This window comes from Pterocles gutturalis, unplaced genomic scaffold, assembly GCF_000699245.1.
Source record: "Pterocles gutturalis isolate BGI_N339 unplaced genomic scaffold, ASM69924v1 scaffold18509, whole genome shotgun sequence".
In the NCBI taxonomy this organism is placed as follows: domain Eukaryota; kingdom Metazoa; phylum Chordata; class Aves; order Pterocliformes; family Pteroclidae; genus Pterocles; species Pterocles gutturalis.
This window is the reverse complement of record NW_010131059.1, coordinates 14,116-23,991: the sequence shown is the minus strand read 5'-3', so window position 1 is coordinate 23,991 and position 9,876 is coordinate 14,116.

Here is a 9,876-nt window from a genome sequence, read left to right as displayed (position 1 = left end):
CTTTCTTCTTACCAGGGGATCTGAGTTATCCTTATTCCACTGGCTTTCACATGCAGAATTAAGCAGCTAGAGGATATACATCCTTATGGAACTCTCACTGCTGTTTCTGTTCTCTAGTTTCTTTGTTCAGATTGTCATAGCCACCACTGAAAACTACAGAGAGGTTTGGAGGATGGGGATTTAAATGCACAGTTAGCCCAGGAAAGGTTGTTGTCTTCAGAGGATCATTGGCAGAAACAACATTCTGACATCTTTGTCTGGCAAATTGCCAATGAGTGCTGGCTTATTATAAACGTAGGTTAATTGTTTTGTCAGCTTTGCCAGTCTCACACCCGCTCATTTTGGGCTAATGATTTGTACTCAGTTATAGCCACCATGTTTTCTGAACTTCTTTGCGTTGCATGTTAGATGTAGCCAACACCACATATGTAACTGTGATGACTTAGTAGCAGTATATCAGACATCTCTAAGATTTTTGGAGTATTCAGAGAAGTGCACATTGCAGTCTAAGACCTTAATTTCAAAGGAATTAATTTAGTCAGCTTCAGGAGCAGGGAAATCTTGCATCCTTTGTCCCTGGCAAATTTTTCTCCTGCTTCCAACAAATAAAAAAAACCACAGGTATATCAAGACTGGTCCTTTACCTCAAGCCAAACACCTAGACCTTGAACTGTTCAGCCTCAGGATATGTTAGGGAAGCCAGAGCATCAAAGGAAATAGCAGAATTCCTTTGCTTTGGGCATCTGCTGATCCCAGCTCTGAGCACAAATGCTGTTACCTTGGGAGCATGTGGAATAAAGAATCAGGAACAAATCCTGCAATTCCAGCCTCTTATTTTTTCCATATTACTGTACTGCTGAGCCTGGAGTCAATGTATGTCTTTATGCATGGCAGATCCTGTGTACTGAAGGATAACATATGTATTTTGTCTCTTTGCAGCTCTGCTACCTCCATGTCTGTCGCTTTTCAAAAACCTCTCAGAGAGTGCTTCAGTCAAGAGATTCAGTGGGGAGGCATAGAACTGTTTCCAATACATCTTGGAGAAAGGCATTTTACAGGAAGTGTTTTTTAGTGCCAGGGAGGAAAGCAGAATAGCAAACCATTTTGTATTTATAATAGTTGCACATGGAGGGAGTACAATTATATACATGCTCCTCGAGTGGGGATTAGTTTGTCTCTGCTTTTATGACATTTACTTCCATGTATTCATCAATGAGTTTCATCAAAAGTGTCTTTGTTTACTGTGAAAAAAGAAAATTACCAATAGAAAGCCCCAACAATCATTCAGTATTTACTTCAGGGGTGAGTCTGGATAATGTAACTAAGGGGTCCTCTTCTGCTCTCCTACTTTGTGATGTTTGCTTCACTTCTAAATGAAGGAGCTTGTTCCAATGTCAGTGAGTGAGGCTTGTCTGTCTTGCAAGGAGTAAGGTGCGCATCAGAGTCCTGGAAGCTGAGGTAAAGCAGAGTTCATACAAGTGTTTTGTGCTGTGTTTAGGTGATAAGCATACCACAACATAAAAAATAAGGGAGGGATATTAGGTTCTGTCCTCTCCAGAACAAGCTGACTTGTATTCAGTTCACTTTTACATGGTTCATCTTGGCCTTTAAAAGAGCCTCACAAGCCATGTGAGTGCTATCACTGGGAGATCATGCTGTGACACTTGACCACTTAGTCCTGGATGCCAGCGAGACACACTGAAATTTACATTCTCAAGTCTAGGTGTGCTTTTGGACAATCATGGTTTATTGGAAATGGTCCTCACTATGATGCCTGGAAAGTCAACATACGTATCTCTGATACTGGTTCCACACTGTGGCAGGAGATTTTGGTATCAAGACCTTTGTTTACTAGTAGGAATCTCGATGCTGTGCCTCTTCCTCATACTGGAATATGTCTCCATGTGTATGGAGTTGAATGGTTGGCAGTGCGGGATCATTCCTCTTCTTTACTTGTGAAGATCATTGACTTTTAGACGAGTTTACAGAACAGACTCAATTCTCAGCTTGCATTCTTTCAGGCCTGTACCTTGTACTAATACAACAGTTCCAGTCGTTTTGGATTATTTACTGGGAACAAAAGTAGTCTGTCTCCTGATTTATTTTTGTTAAGTTTTACTTGATCAAAATGCCAAGGACTTTTCTCCTCAGTCAGTTGTACATTTGCTGCTTATGATAATTCTGGGCTCACTGTTTGAATCTGGATGGGTTGTTTGCTGGTGTTTAAATAGTTGGATTATTTTGGTTGCAGTAAGTCACTGTCTAATTGATCCTCTTCATACTACTTCCTTTCTGGACACATTATTCCTGTGGATCTGTCATGAGTTTCTTCCAAAAGAAGCTTCTGAGCTTTACTTAAACCTAGGTCTTGACCTTCTTTTCTTCTTCCTAGAACCTCATGTTTCTAGAGCTAAGGCATCCTTGTTTACATCAAACATCAAAAGGACCTTATTTTATCTTTACAGAATCAGGTCAAACAGTCCTTGAGATTGGTTATACCAAGAGCACAAAACTTAACATTCATAGTTCTCATCATGCAGAAAGTGGTTAATTGGAAAAGAGATGGGCAAGGTGTGTAAGGGAGAAGGTGAAAGGGGAATAATTGTCCACCGTCTTGCTCACTAAAAGTAGGAGCATCAAATGAAACTAACAGATATCAGATTCAAAGAAGAAAAAAAAAGAGGGGGGGGTGCGATTTCTTTTCACAGTATGTAATTGACCTATGGAACTCCTTATCACAAAATACTGTGGATACAAAAAAGTATGTGGTTTGAAAAGACAAGTAGACAAATCAATGAAAAAATAATCTTTTAGTGCATATTAAATATTAAAACTAAAAAAAAAACAAGCAGGAAGTTTCTAAGACTTTTCAAGTTACTGTTCTGGGGAAGTATCACAATGGGCTTTTCCCGTTTTTAGCTTGTCTATCAGGCAAGTGCTGTTGACTCAGAGACGAGAGGTGGGCTAGATGGTCTTGTAGTCTGACTTCGTATGGACGTTTTAGTTTGACAGTTGCAGTACAGCCTGCTAGAACAGCCAAGGCAAAGCTGCCTTCCATGACAGCTGCATGTTCCACCAGAATTCACTCTGTGGTGTTGGGTTCTCTAGAAGTCTGCATTGCTGATATCTGACAAATTGTCATATGCAGCTTGTCTACACCTTCATGTGGGTGAGCACTACATATTGCAGAGGCTTGCAGAATGATAAAGTTCTTACAAGAGCATAAAGGACACTAAGATCCACTTCTAGACAGTTGGGATTTTGGGGGAAAGTAAGTTTCTGTATGGAAGTCATCCATAATATGATGTTTGTAAATGGTTAATCGTTTAAATATGGAAAAGAAAATACCACTTACCGAAGCTCTTAAGTTATCGTATTCATATACATTTCACTTCCTGTAATCTTTGTCTTCCAAAGTGCTTGAGTGCAGAGCACCTTCAGGGTGAATGCGCACAAGCACAGCACATCTTAAAGAGCTACAGTACCTAGTAATTGTTTTCTTCCCACTTTAGAACCCTATTGTCCTTTTCCAAAGACTAGATTAAGTTTCCTTGCTGCCTTAGAGATGAGTGGTTAGGATGTGCAAGCTGATCTCCAAAATTGTTGGATTCTTAGTTTTTGAAACACTCTCTCTGTGCAGTTTTAACACAGAAGACATCTCAACCAAAGGTGACAAACAAGATACCAGGTCTGCCCTGAGGATCCTAATCTGTCTGTTACCCTACCAAAAAAGGATTTTACTGGCCCTCAGTGAAAATGAGTTTTCACTGCTGTTTCCAATTTAAAGGAAAGAATCACTGATCACTGTGGAGACCCTGGTGTGAAGCCTTTGCCAGTGGTATTCAGTGAATCATAGTGGTTCCCTAGGGAAAAGAGTATACTTTACAGGGCCTCTTCTGTACAAGCCCACGCCTACAGTGCACACAATGAGCTTGAGAAATCTTATATTCTTTGGAAAGGAGTGGCTTCTTTATCTGACCTATCAGACCAAAAAATTGAATTGGCCTTAAAAAACCAAATTTTATGCAATTGCTAAGAATTTGGTGGCTGTTAAAAATGTATCTTTTATTACCAGAATTTTTATCATTTGTTTCAGGCAGGTGGAAGAGGTGCTCTTATCTCTAAAAGCAATTTCAGCATTGTATTTGGCCTTTTGCCTACTGGTGTCCTGGTATGTGCAACAGAAGACAACCCCAAAACATTACTTTAATTTGGTGTTCCTCCAAGAGTATTTTAGAAAATCTCATTTCACCAGAGTTATAGCAATAATAAAGTGTGGTCGCCTTCCCCCAGACGAAGAGGAGAGAAGTAACTGTACTCAGTGTAGTTATGTTAAAGTCATAAAATCTCCTCCAAAAAATGTTTTGGGGTTATTGATCTAATCCTTACGTCTTGAGTACCACCATGTCAAAAGTCAGGAAGGGACCTTTGCAAAGTTTCTCAACTGACAAGTCCAAATGTTTGACTGTCTTCACTCCCTCATTCTACTATAAAATTTGTTTTTTCTCAATTTGGGGAAGAAAAATTACAAGGGATTTTTCCCCACTGTTTCCAGTAATTACTATATAGAATTCACTTCATGTTTTTCAAGTGGTTTTGCCTTAATTATATGACCTTCTGAAAAGACTATGCTGTGTCAGATATATTTAATACATCTAGGGTGTCTGTGCCATTCTCTAAGGTGTGCAGATGGACAGCTGTGAATCTAATGAGAGGGCAAATGAAGTTGTAGGCATCCCATTACTGCTGCTAGTTACAGTACTTACGCTTCTCATTGCACGATGCTTCCCCCATTCCAATCGGGGTTGTTTCCCTCCTGAAAGTGTGTTTTCTCCACCATTTCTAATTCCAGAAATTCAATGTGGAATACATTTGGTCTTTTTTTGCTTATCCACAGACCTACGAAACTCATGTCTCCATATGTCTGCTGAAAATTTCTCATTAAAAATATCTAAGAATAAAGACTGGTAGGCCTTCCTGCCAAATTGTGGTTCTGCAAGTTTCTTAGGTCTCTTGAATGATGGCTTGGCTGAGGGTAGGTGAAATTGATAAAAATGAAAGACAATTTAAAATCTGTAGTCAGAACATTATAACTGCTGCCATGCCGTATTTCTCTGAGCTTTTCTTTATTTAGTTTCTCTTTGTTGTTTGTTCTGTTCATTTGTTTCCAGTTCTTCAGATTAGCCCAATAGAGCATTTAGCATGTAGTATCCAAATGAGATCTTCAGATCCTAAAGCAGAGTTAGAGATTTCTGCAGCAAGTGCCCTTTGATGGGGCAGATGTCAAACTGTGTAATGCAAGGCAGCTCATTGCAAGTTGGATGTCTTCCAGACGCTCCTGTTGCGAGTCAGACTGTCTGCTACTGTTTTCTCCCACAAGTGGAGTTTCTTACAAATCCTTGAAAACAGCTGAGATATCCCAAGCATCTTGTCTACCTGCAAGAGGATTTCAGCACCATAAACACCATAAATTTTTGTTTCAGGAAAGGACCAGAACATGGTTACCAAGATATTCCGCAGTCATTACAATACGTGCACTGCACAAATCCTGTAAGATTTGTCCCTGGCTGCACAGCAAATCTTTGCTTTGTCTGCTTCCTGAAGAGGATAATAACTGCAGGAGAAAAAATAAATCCTTCCTGAAGAATGTCAGGAAATCTCTGATTTGATATGACCCAGGTGACTTCTTTCATCAAGTGATGTACAGGGACTGGCCATGATATATTATTATAATGCCTCATGCTGATTTCTGTGTGTGATGAATGAATATCTGTAAACAGCTAGTGAGAAATGTCCGAGTATTGAAGACCACAAAAGGAAGTCACCTTTGCTTTCTGCAATGTGCATAACCCTTACATGTAATTATTTCTTGCATTGGTCTCTGTGGACAGCCATGAGGTATCATCTTGCCTAGCCAACTAAGTGGAATGAGAGACAAAGAATATCACCCTGCACAAAGACCACTACCCCCCTGAAAGTGGGAGAAATAAATCTTTGTCTTCAGAAGATACCGCTTGGAAGATTTCTATTCTTTGGTATAATTCAACAATGCCAGCATATACCACAGGGGACAGAGTTTCTGCCTGAAAGCTGTTCACTAAGTCTGCAGGATGTGGGAAACCAAAAAATGTGTGGGGCTTTTTTGCCACAAACCACAGCTGTAAAGAAAACTCTATTCTGTACTAGATATAAAGGTCCTTATCCCTAAGTGTATTTTCCATTAAATCATAGGCCAGTACTGGAAAAGGCCCAGCTGCTTGGTTGAATTCCTTCAGACCATCTCTGTCATCTTCCCTATGCAACCTAGCTCTAGATAAGGATGTTCTAAAAGCAGCCGACTAACTGAGGTCTGTAATCTTTGAAATTAGTCTTTCCTGGAAACACAGTGACATCCAAAGTACTGTACCATATTCTTTCTGAAATTATGGGCATAAGAGGCATCTCAAATGCATTACTGTCATGTAGAGAAGTAAGAGAATGGCAACCATTAATCAGCAGTTGTCATTTGCTGTATTTCTTGTTGATGTATCTGAGTTAATTTCTAAGATAATCTATTTCCCGATGAGTAAAACTCTCATCTCTTCCATGTTGACTTGTTGCATGATAAAGGATCTTGCATTTGCACAGAGTATCTGAAACCTCTCTTCAAAAGGGGACAAAAGAAACTGAGCTTAATTGTTTCCATCTGTCATCTGAGCTGCATCAAAAATGAACCAGGGCTTAAATGACTTTCCTGTATACAAAAGAAAATATTGGTAAAGCAGAGACCTGAAAGAGTCCAGGTGTTCTTTTACTAAGCATCATAGTATGCATGTTAGTTATTAATTTTATGCAGCTTTTGACCAATATATTCTAGTAATTTTGAATGTTAAAAAAAAGTTAATAGGTGTTATTTTTAAAGAATCAGAAGGCATGTTTTCGTCTTTGCACTGTATCCAAATTGCTGCTAACTCTAAACCACAATTAATGTAGGTTATAGGCAGCCCATACAACCATCTATTATTTTGCACTACCACAAATCAGTACAGTTTTGCAAGTGTGTAGATATCACACTGTTGGCTTCATATGTATTGAAAACTGTATTTTCTTGATTTCATTGCCTTTCAATCACCTATTAAGAGAAAACAACAGTACTAAAGCATTGATGTTTTGTGTGCCACTAGAAACACTTGTAGTGGGGTAAGAAACCTTTTCTCCACAATGGAGCTGGCCCTAGAGCTGCATCTTACTCACCCTGTGGTACTGAACCTGCTATGCATTGGACCCTGGACCGTATTGAATATGTCTGCCCATATGACATTGCAATGGATCTTCTCCTGTCATGAGATGGCTGTAGTGATTCCATTTACACAGTAGTCTGAACCTAGAGTCCTCCTGTGTTTCTGCTCTGATGAGGACGCTCTAGTTGTAGGAATAGAAAGCTTCAGAGCAGCACAGAAAGGTTAAGAAAAGGACCTGTGAACTGAGAGAGTGGAAATTCGGTAGCTACAACACAGAGAAACGTGAGACATCACAGGACAGAGCAGAACAGAGCGAGAGGAGTGAACAGGTATGTTTATCTTTTCTATATTTTATTACTTTTGGACACAGTCCATCTTGTTTAGTGTGTGTATTGATGCCTGTTGGTTATGGAGTGGTGAAACACAAAGCAGCATATCCCAGTTCACACAGTGGTTAACAGGGATGTGCTACTGCTTTTTGTTAGTCCAGTGAGATAGCTAGAGACCATCCAACCCAAAGGCCAGGGAACAAAGACCCATTTAGTCTGCAAAGACTATTCTTTCCTGAAATATCCATGTATATTCCTGTACTTGCTGAAGCAGTGTTCCTTGCGGAGCTCTACAAGGCACTACAGCCTGAAAAAAAAAGGTGATCAAGTTCAGGTCTGGACTTCTTGCATGCTATAGGAGTATGCTACAGAGAAGCAGGGACTACACAGATGGTGGTTTGATCATCTATGCAGGATCTGCCTTATGGCAGTGCAGAATAGGGCTTTTTCACTCTTTCTAACCATTGATCTTTTGTTAGAGAGACAAAGTGTGCTGCCATTGTTTTCATCAGCTTTTGTTTGTTCCTGCAAACAACAAAAGGGAACTGTTGGGAGCTGTATTCAGTGTTGGCCATGATGATCCCACTTTTTCTTTCCCATTGTCTTCCTCAATTTGCCAGCTAGCAACAGAGCATATAGAGAACTGCCTTCTGCTTTCTCATGTGTCCTGAAAAGTTTTGGTAAGCCTGTGCCCATTCATTCTGTTATTAACCCCACATAAATAGTTTAGTTTAGTTTGTTGCTGAATTATAGCTAAAACAGCTTGAGAAAGGCTATTTTAGTTGTAAGAAAATTAATTCATATCCTGTCTCACAAATCTAATTCTTAAATGTTGCTAGGGAAACAGGAGGCTGGAGAGGGAAGCAGTAACTGAAATGTGTCTGTTTGACTTCAAGATTACTGTACCCATGAGGTTACCTGTGTCCTTACTGGCTGGACACCCCAAGACTCTACTCCTTTGATTTTCCATTGCCATTTTGCCTCCTTTCCAAGGAGACAAATGGCTTGGTCCTTCTGTTCCCTCTCGCTGTCACTGAGGAGCGGTAGTGAACAAGGGCTACTAAAACAGACCACCTCAAGGGGCTTGCCAGGGTTAATCTGTGGGTGGTTCAGACATACTCCAAGTGCCACGTAGGACTGTGATCTGTGCAAGTGTTCTAGCTCAGCCCTTTGTAGCTCCCCCTCCTTGTTTGTTTTTCTTTTCCCCCTTTACTAGCGAGAAAGCCCTTCAATTGGATGGGCAGCAGAGCCAGACCAGGGCTCTGGAGGAACAACGACCAAAGAACAGACTGCAGCTTGTAAACTAAAACCTCCCCAGGGGCTGCTGCTAAAAGATTAGAGAGAATTCCTATGCCAATTGGCATCTGGATTCCTCCCCCCGCCCCCACCACTGCAGTCACTAAATTTCTGGCCTGTCTATCAGTATGGCCGTGTAGTCATAATGCATTTATTTGCTCCCTTTGGGCAGGCAGGGGGCAAGCAAGGGTACCCGAGAGCTGTACAGGGCACAGCAATACAGTAGTGCTGCAGGACTGATCAGACCTGCACCTTTCATCATCACACCAATGAGAAGAGGTCAAGGAGCCCCAGAGTGATGAAAGGGATAAAGCTAAGCGTTGGGGAGTGCCTCTATCAGAGCATGTGTGCCCCAGCCAAAATGTCACACAGGTTGTCAGGCTCCCTCCACTGATTCCCCTTGCTAACCTCTAGCCAGCTGGCGATGGCGCAGCAAGGGTTGTTTATAGTTTATTAAGATGTTTGGCATTACACGCTAGGGCAACCTCACGTGATGTATATGGAAGTAGCTGCTATTGTGAAGGGCTTGATGGAAGAGCTGAATTCTGAGCTCACCACGGAGTGCCCTGGCCACAAGCGATTAACCAGCTAGGTGTCATTTTACACTCAGTTGCTGGGGACGAGGAACTGGGAGGGGACACGGAGGAAACTCTGAGGTCTGTAGAACATGACTTTAAGTAGTTGTGGTTTGGAGAGACAGAGAGGCAGCCTCGAGTCTCATGTGGTGGTCAAACACTGGAGATTTGTACCTTTGGGAGCATCCATGTCTGAAAAAGCCCATACTTTCAGTACATTGATTTTTTGCCTGGGCAATATCTGTGAGCTTTTTATGAGCATCTGCAATGTTCATGGTAAACTCAGAGGAGGAGTGTGTTACTTACCCATGCATACAAGTCAGTACACTGGTAGACCATATATATTCAAATGGACATAGGATATTTGTCAGCTGTGTCAAGTGCACCTCCCTGGTTATTTAAACAGTATTGTTGGAAGTGTTTTATATTTGAATATGTAAATATATAAATCCCATG